We start from the raw sequence: 12,188 nt of genomic DNA, 5'->3' as shown, positions 1-12,188 counted from the left end.
CCCTGCAAAGAAAATTTGAGAAATTTCAATTATTTTAAAGTTACAAAATTATTTTGTTGCTGAATAATGGCTATCAAAACAGCCCTTCTATCTTATTTCTGTCCCTAGTGTCTTGTTTAATCTTTTTGTATTTCTAAAATTAACTGTACTAGTCTTAGCTTAGATCCCTACAAAGGCAAATATATTCAAGGGTTGTAAAGGATTCTTTTTACATCCGCCTTGCTTTTGATTTGAAAATACTTGCTTTTGAAACCTGGGAGTGAGATTTTCAGGAAAAGCCTCTTTATTTATGCATAACACAGAAAAGAGAAAAACAATTATGTAAAAACTTTGCCAGAATCACTTCCTAATCCCTTACTACAAAGTAGGTTAAATGGCAAAATAATAGAAAAAAAAGAAAAAGAAGAAAGACAATAATCATGGGACATGTTTATAGAGGGGGTACATTTCTACTCTGGTGCATCCAGAGCCTCCTATATTGTTATCTATTTCAATAATTTCTTCTCCCCCCCCCCCCGCCCCCAACCTAATACTTTCCAGAGCCAGCAGCTTTACTTACCCTGTCCTGAGCATAACATAGGATATTGCCCAAGAGGTGAACTTAATAATAGTAACATATAATTGTTATGTAATATAAATATGTATTATACATTATATGATATACATAATTATATAATAATGATATTAGTAGTAACATGGTACATTATGAGTATAAGTGATTTTGCATGCATTTTCTCATTTATCCATGTTGATTGGATTTGATTGTCACTTTTTCTATATTCCACATGAAGAGAATCTCTTCCAACCATTGTCTTATCCCTACTCACATGACTTCTCACCTAAACAAGGTCATCTGACTAGAATCCATGGTACTGGTCTCACCACATAAAGTACATCTGGTCATATCAGCAAGCTCCTTCTCAAGGAGTTTCAGTGACTCCCCATTATCATTTTATAAACTATAAACTTTTCAGCTTGACATTGCTAGTCCCTTAGGCTTTCTTGAGATTCCCATCTACCTTCCAATATTCATTTCATGCTATTCCTCTTCATCACACATCTTCATTCAAAGCCAAAATGACCAATTTTCTCTTCCCCCAGTTTGGCATTCTATTTCCCACCTCTGGGATGATGTCTGGAATGCATTCTCACCCTCATCTCCTTCTCTGAAACATATTTAATTTCCTCCAAGTTTCCTCTGAATTTTCCTTCAATATTTCCATGAGCTTAATTATCATCTCTGTACATAGGACTCCTTGATTCATACATCTAGTCCTAGTTTTTCCTCACACAATCCATTCCCATATAAAAAATTTGGGGTATTCAAAATAGATGTCATATAGTATCTTAAATTCATCGTGGCCAAAACAGAATTTATTATCTTTCTTTCAGAATTCTATTCTTTTTCTATTTCTGTTGAGCAAACCACAATCCTTCCAATCACTTTAGGCTCACAATTTTGGTATTATTCTTGACTCCTTTCTCAAATTTATTTCTAATCTAATTCCCCACATTCTGAGACTCAGAAAGTTTAAGTAATTTACCCAAAAGATCTCACAAGTAATAAGTGTCAATCAGGTATCAAACACAAGCCTTTTGAAACCAAATCCAGGACTTCTTTTATTCAATAAGCAATAAGTGCCAAATCAAGTACAGAACAGTATGCTTAGGGAAACACAAAAACAATCCTTCCGCCTAAGAGCCTAAGTTTTGTGTAGATGATTAGATATATATTCTGATTCATGCAAAGAAATAGAAATTTTTTTTTTAAGTGCATAAGAAAAGTTCTGTGGAGTCAGATTAAGAATGGTAAGAATTAGTAAGATTAAGAATTAGTAAGAAGAATTAAGATGTTTCAAGGAGGAGGGATTTAATATAGGCCTTGAAGGGTCTGTTGGGCTTTATTCTGCAGGCAATGAATGTGTTGGCCAAAAGAGAAATATGATTCAAATACTGCCTCAGTAAGAGTAACTATAGCCACTGTGTATAGAGCTCTTTAAGGTTTGGAGAGTGTTTGGCTTTTCCACAGCCTTTGGGAAAGTGCCTGGCACAATAAACACTTAATAAATACTTGTTGATTGATATGTTATTTCATTGATTCTCAAGACAATCCTCTGAGGTAGGAGCTATTGTTAAGTCAGTTTTACACTTTAAGTGTAAAGAAATGGAGGCTGAAAGAACTTGAGTGATTTATTTGCTCAGGATTACATAGCTAGTAAATGCCTGAGGAAGGATTTGAACCCTGGCCTTTCTCGCTCCTGATCTAGGCTGTGCTGTAATGGGATGGTTAGAGACCAAGAGTTACAAGTATTCTCCTGTTTTCATGAATGAAACTTTTTTTTTTTTTTGTTTTGTTTTGTTTTTGTTTTGTTCCTTGATCAGTTAGCAAGGTATGGATGGAGAACTTTTATTTCTCCTTGAAGATCAGCATTTTGCAATTTATGGACTCAGAGTTCCTGGAGGACATTTAGACTTTAAATAATTTGCTCAAGGACACAACTCATAGGTAGCAGAGAAAGAAACTGAATCCTGGTATTTCTGGCTCCAAGTCCTAGTGCTCACCATCTATGATGGTCAGATGCTATTTAACTGAAAAAAAATAAGCTTGTGTGATATACTAGGAAGCTTTCCCCTCTATGTCGTGTGCTTTAAAAAGAAAAGAAAAAAAAAAAAGAAATGTTTTTTGGGGCTCTAATCTTGTGCTTACACTTCAGATTAGAATTTGGTTTTTATTAATGAGTGGAGGTGGGGTCCCCAGAGTGGCTAATTCTATCTTCTGTTCCTGTAGTTATCATTTTAATATGCAGCATGACTGATGCTTGGACCATTCTTCTGGCCACAGAGACGCTGGACCTACCTCCTGGAAAATTTGTCTTCATCATTCTGCAGCAGTCAGAGGTCAGTGAATGAATAATAATTGTAAATCCTGTTGAGGATGAGTGATATGTGGCCTTCTGACTTTTACTTTAAGACTGAAATGCTCCTAATGCCTCTTAAGTACGGAATTTTTTTTAGAATAAAGGACATTTCCAAATTGAATGAAAGCAAGCAGAAATTCAAGTAACCTGAGACAGTGGATAACCCAAGGTCCTTCAGAATTCTACACTGCAGAAAAGTAATTTTTTTTTCATCTAAAACTCACTATGGTGTAAAAATCAAAAGTTATAATCTTTAAGTTATGTCAGTGAAGCAGTCTGTATTCAGACAGTATGTTTTCAAGTGGTGTACATGTTTTCTTTCCTCCAGATCAGCTCATTCATATATGAAACATACTGTTTTCATTAAACTATTGCTTTTAATTAAAATTATCCATAAAGATACATTAGTCATACATCATATTATTTTCCCAGAAGTCTTATTTTCCTATTAGATATATAGCTAGGTTTTGATAAGTACAAATAACAACAGCAAATTCATTGACTGGTTGCATATATTCAGGTTAGTATTAATCAAAATTGTGTAAACTATGGATTTGTTTCTAGCCCAATGGATATATGTAGTACAATTTAAGGTAATGAACCACCTTCAGGAAACTCATTTACATCAAGTGAAACTTTATTTAATGTGGCAGAAAGAGCTGGATTTGTAGTCAGCAGATTTAGCTTCAAATTCTGTATAAATACTGTATAAATTTGGACAAATAGCTTCACCACAGTGAATCTCAGTTTTTTCAACTATAACATGGAAATAGGATTTGAATCAAGATCTCACTCCTAGATATAAATCCCAAGGAAGTCAATGACAGAATGAAAGATTCCATAACACCAAAAATATTCATAGCAGCATTTTTTGGTAATACTGAAGAAATGCAAACAAAGTAGATGCTCATCTACTTGGGGAGAGGCTATTTTACTGTCTACAATTGTAATGATAATGACTTCAGAGAAAATATGACTTCATAGAAACATGAGAAGACCATATGTAGTAATGCAAAATGAAGTAAGAAAACTAAGAAAACAATAGACATGACTAAACTTACATAAATCAAAAGAACAACAATGATCATAAGAAAAAATGAAACTGAGTGTACCTTGATTGTAATGACTAAGGTTAGCCCTGAAAAAGAAAGAAATGGTGAATTATGGGTATTGATTGATGCACAAACTGCCAGGCTTGGTTAATAGTTTGTTGCTTGTGCTGAACTGCTGTTTTTTCTTTCTTTTTATTCCGTATTATAAGTAATAGCAACAGGGAATATTTGGATCCTGATTGTCTCAGAAAGAATGTAAATAGCAGTTATTTCTGTTTTGGCCAGAAACCTTGAAGGTCTTCCTGTCCCAGAGATGCACATGTATATATGTATACATATATATTTGACTATATGTATTACTGTATATATATATATAATATATATATATATATATATATACATATATTTATATACACACATGTATTTGAATGTTTGTGTGTGTGTGTGTGTGTGTGTGTGTGTGTGTGTTTGATCAGTTCAAAGAGACCAATTCTGTCTCATTTCTTACCTATCCTTAATCACTGATTGGTTATAGCCTCAGTCAAACTAAGACCTGTTAAAGACCTTGGCTTAAAAAGGCCAAAGTGTGCCATTGCACCCAAAGCCATCTTGATCTAAATCTTGCCACCGGACCCAGGTAGTTCTGGAGGAGAATGTGAGGCTAGTGACTTTGCACAGCCCTGCCCCACTTAATTCCAATTCACTTGTATGCTATGGCATTACTCCCTGATATCACAGTCTTCTTCAAGGACAAAGGACAAACAACAATACTTCCAGACTGGATATGTTCATATTCTTTCACTGAACTGCTCCTTTCTCTTTCTTTTTATTCATTATTTTAAGGAGTAAGTGGAGGAAGGGGAAAGGTCATATTTGAAAATGAAGATGCTATTAAAAACAAATGTATGTATATATGATGTATGTATCTTTATCTATATTTTAAGTTCATGGGCTCCAAATTAAGAGCTCCCAACTTTTCTTCTCTCCCCTTCCTCCCTCTTGTCTACATACTTCACAGGTATTAGGAGGATCAAATAATATAATAGAAACTGCCATTTTAAGTATAGACTGCTTTAATCAGGCATAGACTGCTTTAATATACAATGTGAAAAAAAACTAGATATAGAATGAATTTTTTTTAATGTTTTAGGATGATTTTTGGAAAGAAGTGTTGAATCATCAGAAGAATGATCACCTCCTCAAAGCCTTTGACTCCATGTTTCTCATAGCCATCACTTCCTTTGTTGAACGTTCCAAAGACTATGATTTCATGAGGGAGGTCTATGAAAAGCTGAAGGAGAAGCCCTTTCTCAGTTCCCTTTCGTCTGTGGAGCAGGTCTGATTCAAGGCTCACTTATAAGGGCATCCATTTTAGGAATGATTCATAAATGCCACTAGTAAACACCTCTCCATTTCAAGGATGACATGCCCCATTTGACCGTGGGGCAGAAGGAAGGACATTGGGCTGAAAATCAGAAGACTTGTCTTCTAGTCCCTATTTTCTTACTTACTAGCTTTGTGATCTTGGTTAAATTATTTTATCTTTCTGGGCCTTGATTCCTTCTCCTGTAAAATATTGACAAGATGACCAATAAGTTCCCTTTAATACCAAATGTTCTAGGATTTCTGTCTTTTGTGATATAATCAAATTTTCAAAAATGTCATGTTAAGATGATGGCTACTACAGAGTAGGGATCATTAAGTGGATTCAAAGCCAATGAAAGAGATAATCAGCAGAGGTCAAAAATTAAGCAAGGTAGGACAAGCTAAAGAACACATACTTTTCTACACAGTAAGGCCCTATGTCAATAATATGAAACAGAAAAGTCAGTAGGTTAAACCAACAGTGCACTCTCAGACATACCTGACACTGATCTAGCCAGGGGGGTTCCTTAGATGCTTCCTGCTATAGCAAGAACTCCTGCTAGGATATGGACAGCAATGAGCCCTCAGGTGAGAGCAGGGTAATGACTATATCTGACCAAGAGAAAGAATGAGAAGACACAACTAATGATAGATCTTAACATTAATACACAAATTATAACATGAAATAGTTAAAAAAAACAAAAGGAGTCTATAGGCCTAAGTTTTAATTGCAGATTCTGTTAGACTCTATGGTCAATTATGGACAATTCACTTCACTTAAGATTCTAGACTTATTGATTGAGAGCTCAAAGGACTATAGAGATTATCAAGTCTAATCTCTTCATTTTAAAGAGCAGGAAACTGGACCAGAAAAGATAATTGATTTATTCATCATTATATAATATCTAAGTATCCTAATCTAATCTTCTAATTACCACATTAAGGATTCAGTATTAATATCTCTAAAATGAGGAGATTACTAGCTATATTACCCTGGGCAAGTCACTTCACCCTGTTTGCCTGGGTTTCCTTATATGTAAAATGAACTGGAGAAGAAAATGGCAAAACACTTCCATCTTTGCCGAGAAAACCCCAAATGGGATCATGAAGAATTGGACATGACTGGAGAACAAAAACATTGATGGGATTGGGATTTTAACTTTGGGTCTGTGAACTTGGTCTTTTTAAAAATATTTGGTAACTCTTTAATTTGGTTATTTTTCATTATAATGTTAAATATTTTATTTTCTATATTTCAAAGCATTATTCTGAGAAGGGATACATAGTCTTTAACAGATTCCCAAAAGAGTCCATGATATTAAAAAAAGATTAAGATTTCCTTGATTACATAATTTCTAAAAGCTATTCCAACTGAGTATTTCCATAAATTTTTTGCACAGATATTATATTGTAGGCACTAGATTGTAGATTAGATTGTAGGTGGGAATGTGGATACTAAGAACTCCAAAATTTTCCCCTTCATTCAAGGAATTTATAATCTAGGGAAGCAAGACATAAATATAAGAAAACAAAACAAAACAAACTCAAAGCAGAGGTGATAAACAGCATGTCAATGCAATAGCATAAATGTCACAAGGCTATGATTAAGAAGATGGAAAGTAGTTTATTGTAGAGTCAAATCAATGGGATAAAGAAAGTTACTTGAGTGAATGACCAGAGCAGAATCTGAGTCAAATGGAGATTTATAAAGATAATACTTCTAGTGTAGCCAGATGGTGCAATGCATAGTACCACCCCAGAGTCAGGAGGACTTAAGTTTAAATCTCTCCCTAGATGCTCACTGTGTGACGTGGGGCAAGTCATTTAACTTTGATTGCCTCCAAGAAAAATGTTTCTTCTCTTTTCTTGCTTAAGGTGAGTGCTTATTCTGCTTACCTTCATGATGCAGTCCTGCTTTATGCTTTGGCTGTCAAGGCAATGTTGAAGAAAGGAAAGGATTTCCGTGATGGAAGGCAGCTTGTGAACACCATGAAAGATGACAGTCTGATTGAATTCCATGGTAAGTGGCTGTCAGTGAATTATCTTTGACCCTCAACGGCTCTGTTCCATGTTATGTTTGAATATTCAGCATTTTTTTTTTCAGGTCAACTAGTCTGTCCCATTATGAAGTTAAAAGGACCCACAAAAAACTTTCCCCTGTGGAAAAGCAGATCTGTCTCCTGTGTGGCTATACTTGTGTGTCTATACATAAGTGCATGTATATCATTAAGCATTTTATAGTAGTGAGGGACCCGATTTCCAGTTTGAACCTGCTGGATTCGGGTCCTGCCTCTGACATTTATTAACTGTGGGACCATATTACTGTTAGTCAATTGTGTCTGACTTTTTGTGACTGTGGGCCATACTGTCCATGTTTTTCTTGGCAAAGTCATGGGAGAGCTTGGCCCTTTCCTTTTCTCATGGATTAAGGCAAACAGAGTTTAAGGGTCTTGCCCAGGATCACACAGTTTAGTAAGTATCTGAGGCTAGTCAAACACAGGCCTTCATGACTCTAGACCCAAGGCTCCATCCACTGAGCTCCAGTTTCCCCATCTAGCTGGGCACTATTGTGACAGTCTCTGAGATCAGTGCAAGCCACAGATGAGTTACCAAACTGCAGTAAGGGGTGGAGTTTCTAGGTGTTAGCTGGTTTTGTGGAGCCAGAATATTTCTATATTAATATATTATATGTATCACATATATACACACACATGCACATATGTGTGTGTGTGTGTAGGGTTTCTTTTGACCCGGTTTAGTATTTCATTTGGAGAACCTCCTTATAGCAATGTAAATCAACTCATGGTCACATACACACACATATACACATCCTTGTCGTATATATGTATGTCTACGTATACATGTGTATATAATAGAGAGGGATGTGTGTACATGTACACACATAGATATGACATCAATTTGTTACATGTTGGCTATGTGTCCTTATGTAATTCTCAGTACTTTAGGCACCTTTATAGGACTATTACTTTTATTTATTATTATTATTATTATTATTTGCTGAGACAATTGGGGTTAGGTGACTTGCCCAGGGTCACACAGCACTTAAGTGTCTGAGTTCAGATTTGAACTTGGGTCCTCCTGGATTCAGAGTAATTCTCTATCCACTGCACCACCTAGCTGCCCCAGGACTATTAATTAAAAAAAAAAATGTGGACCTGTATCAATAGAATTTCTTCATCTGAGATTTCTTTTTATTATTTTAATTATGACCCCAGTCTCCAATCCCCATGTATATACATACAATAATACATATATATATTATAATAATCTATATCTGAATCTGTAATTTTATTGATATAGGAAACTATACTTGCATATGTGCACATTCCTAGTGAATATGTGTAATATTAGGAAAACTATAGAAATTCTGAGCCTTGATTCCTCATTTATAAAATGAGGATAATAAAACTCATACTTGCTACTTCACAGGGTTTTTGTGAGAAAATCCATTTTAAAAACTTAAAGTACCAAATAAATGTGAAATTTAAAATTATCACTAACTGTCCACACTCTCTCTGAAGTTTTACTCCAATGTTTTATTGTGATGTATAGCCCTTTTATCACTGTTGCTTAAAAAGTTTAGCTATCATCAAGTTGGCCCTGGAGTGATGAATTTTTGTTACAAAAATTCAGCAAAATATTGTGAGGCATCCCAGTTTTGGGGAAGAAAAGTCCTCTACTGATAAAAATACAGATTCTTGATCTCTTTCTTTCTTTTGTCTGGGTCTCTCTATCGCTCTATCTCTGTCTCTCTGTTTCTTTTTAACACCAACACACATGCACACCAACACACACATGGTGTCTTCTGTCTGGAAAGGCAAAGCCTGGGAGGGATCATCATCCAAGTGTTTACAAATTATGAAGGGTTTGGATATTGTCCCCTTAAAATTCTTCTTATCCTTCTATATTTGTGAGGTCTTTCTCCACTCTCAAAACATCTGAATATGATGTGTTCCTTCTCCATTCATGTGCATATATTTAATCTTAAACCTGATCTTCTATTCAATCCTACTCATTTTAGTTTTCTTTTTTTTGAACTTTTTCTAGCTCTATTATGTTAATTGTAATAAATGGTTGCACAATATGACCTTATAATAGGGCTTGAATAATAATAGTTTTTTATACTCTAATATGTTTTACAAACTAATTTATTGTTTCTGATATGATCACATTTAATTCTGCTTTTTAATATGACAAGAATCTTTCAAACATAGCTTTTTTTCCTGCTTTTTTTTTTTTTCCAGTTCAGTTCAACTTTGTTGAAACATATTGTGGGGTTGTAGATCTAAAGATATAGGGGACCGTCGATAATATCTTATCCAACCTTGTCATGTCATAGATAACAAAACTGGGGTCCAAAGAGATCTAGTCACTTATTCAAGGTCATAAAGATCATAAATAAGTGGTAGAACTAGATTGGACCCAAATATTTGCTGAGCTTTTTGCATGTGAGGAACTTTGCTAAAAACTGCGGGGTTTAGAAAGGAGAAAAGACAAGTCTAAGACTATCAATAACGTTTTTAGTCTCATGAGGGAGATGACAAATTATATCAATAACTATAATACATTATGGAGTATGACAAGAGCAAAAGAGAGAAAGACAAAGGATCATGAAGGTTATTATTTCCTTTTGTTGGTTTTTTCCCCTTGTATTCCATTGTTAATCATCTGGGGAAAAAGAGTTTCAAAAGAAGGAGAGATCACTTCTGGTTCCCGGGTGTCAAGAGGAGGTAGCATTTAAGCTGGGCTGGAAAGATGAGGTAAGATTTCAGAAAAGTAGAGATGAAGGGAGAGCATTGTAGGTGGTAGTGACGATGTGAGCCAAATATGTAGAATGTTGAGAATATTGGAAAAAACAAGGCTGGAATGATTGGTTAAAGACATGGTAAACTTTGACTGTCATTTTAAGAACTAGAGACTTTAACCACTAAGTAAAATGGGGAGCCCCTGAGGAGTTCTGAGCAAGAAAGTGATGTGATCAGAGCTGGGCAATGGGATGATGATAGTATCAGCAGTAATAGACTGGAAATGGGGACGTAATATGGCTTTGTTTAATTATGCCTGGGTGACTTTCCCCAGCTTTCTACACACACACACACACACACACACACACACACACACACACACACACACACCACACAAACTCTTAGGGAAGAACTGACCAATCAGTAGAAAAGACTTCAAGGGGCAGCTTGGACTTCCAGGCTCTGGTGACTGTCATGTGAGAAATTCTAGAGTCAGGAGAGAAGCCCATCCAGAGTTCTCTGGAAACCTCAGAACACAGTTCTTTTCCAGGTTTCTTATATATGTGAATAAAAGTTCTGACATCCATGAAAATAGTCAAAATACACATAGCTACATATACATCTGTATCAGACATATTTTACCCCACAGAAAATCTAAATTTTGTCTCTCTGCATCATGACTCAACTCTCTAGTTGCTCCAGTAGCCTTAGTATCATCCTCATTCCTCAGGTGAGATATCTTAGCATTCTTCTGGAGCAAGGTCAGTGGACTTCTCTCTGTCAATCTCAAGCTTATTTCTTGTCCAGGGGAAATTGAACACTTACATTTATATCATTGTTAATTTTAAATTATGAATTACTTAGTTTTAATAGAAAGCTGTGAATTATGTATCCATCCTAAGGGTGAAGGTGAGATTGATTAGAATCTCAGTACTGGATGGAGAATTTGTACCAACTGGTCATGGAACACAGTCAGTCACATGTGGTTTCATGACTTTTCTGAGAGATGAAATAAATTATTCTCTTTCTAGTTTTGTGATCTGGGCATTTTCCTAGGAGCCAGGCCCTTTTACTCATATCTGTGAAGACCTAAGCACAAGCTACATTTTGAGGTTCTCAAAGGAAATTTTGGGTGAGGGCAAAATAAGTCAAATAAATATGACTGAGGAGTAGTGTATAAATCCAGAGGGCAAGGTTTGGGATCATATAATACATAGAGAAACCCCAAATGGGTAGTTTGATTTTTCAGAAAGTATATTGCATTCTTGGGCAAATCTATTTCTTTCCATTTATTTTACTTTAAGAAATTCTCTCTCTTTTTAGGAATCACTGGACAAATAAGGATAGATGAGTTTGGAAAGAGACAAGTGGATTACTTGGTCCATATCCTAAAGAAAACTGGAATTTCGTCTACTTTCATTCCTTTTCTTCATTACAACAGCCATAGAAAAACACTCAGGTATAAAATGGATTATTTTTGAGATGTGAGCCCTTCCTGAATAGAAACTACCCTCCAGGGTAGAAAGAGTTGCTATTACTTATAGAAAGGTTTGATTGAAAAATAACCATTTTAATAAATTGGTTTTGGATTATATTGCAACTCAACAAAATTACTCTAATTCACATTAAATTGGTAATTGAACTTAAGCCACTCAGTATAGATATATCACCTTATTATGGTTGTATATTCATTGGGATTTAATTATTTATTATGAATAATATGTCTTTGGCCCTTAAAAATACTATATTTTGAGGATGCAGTTCTAGAATGTAAAATATAATTATCCTGGAACATTTTTTTTTTTGATAGAGAGCATGTTCACCTCATCTTAGATACTTTACATATAGGAGGACCCTAATTAAATAATTGTTGGATCACACATAGTTTGACTTTGAAACAGAACTGAATGGATACTTTCCTAATTTTTTATGTTGAGATTAAGATATGGGCATAAATATCTAAGATTTGTGAGTTTGCCTTGGTAATTAAAAACTTCTATTTCTATTCCCTCCTCAACTTTCTTCCCTACTCCCCATTCCACATAATGTAAGGTATTAAAAGTCTTTAATTCCTTCCTGATTTTTTT

This window comes from Sminthopsis crassicaudata, chromosome 2 (assembly GCF_048593235.1).
Source record: "Sminthopsis crassicaudata isolate SCR6 chromosome 2, ASM4859323v1, whole genome shotgun sequence".
In the NCBI taxonomy this organism is placed as follows: domain Eukaryota; kingdom Metazoa; phylum Chordata; class Mammalia; order Dasyuromorphia; family Dasyuridae; genus Sminthopsis; species Sminthopsis crassicaudata.
Note: the sequence above shows the minus strand (reverse complement) of the source record.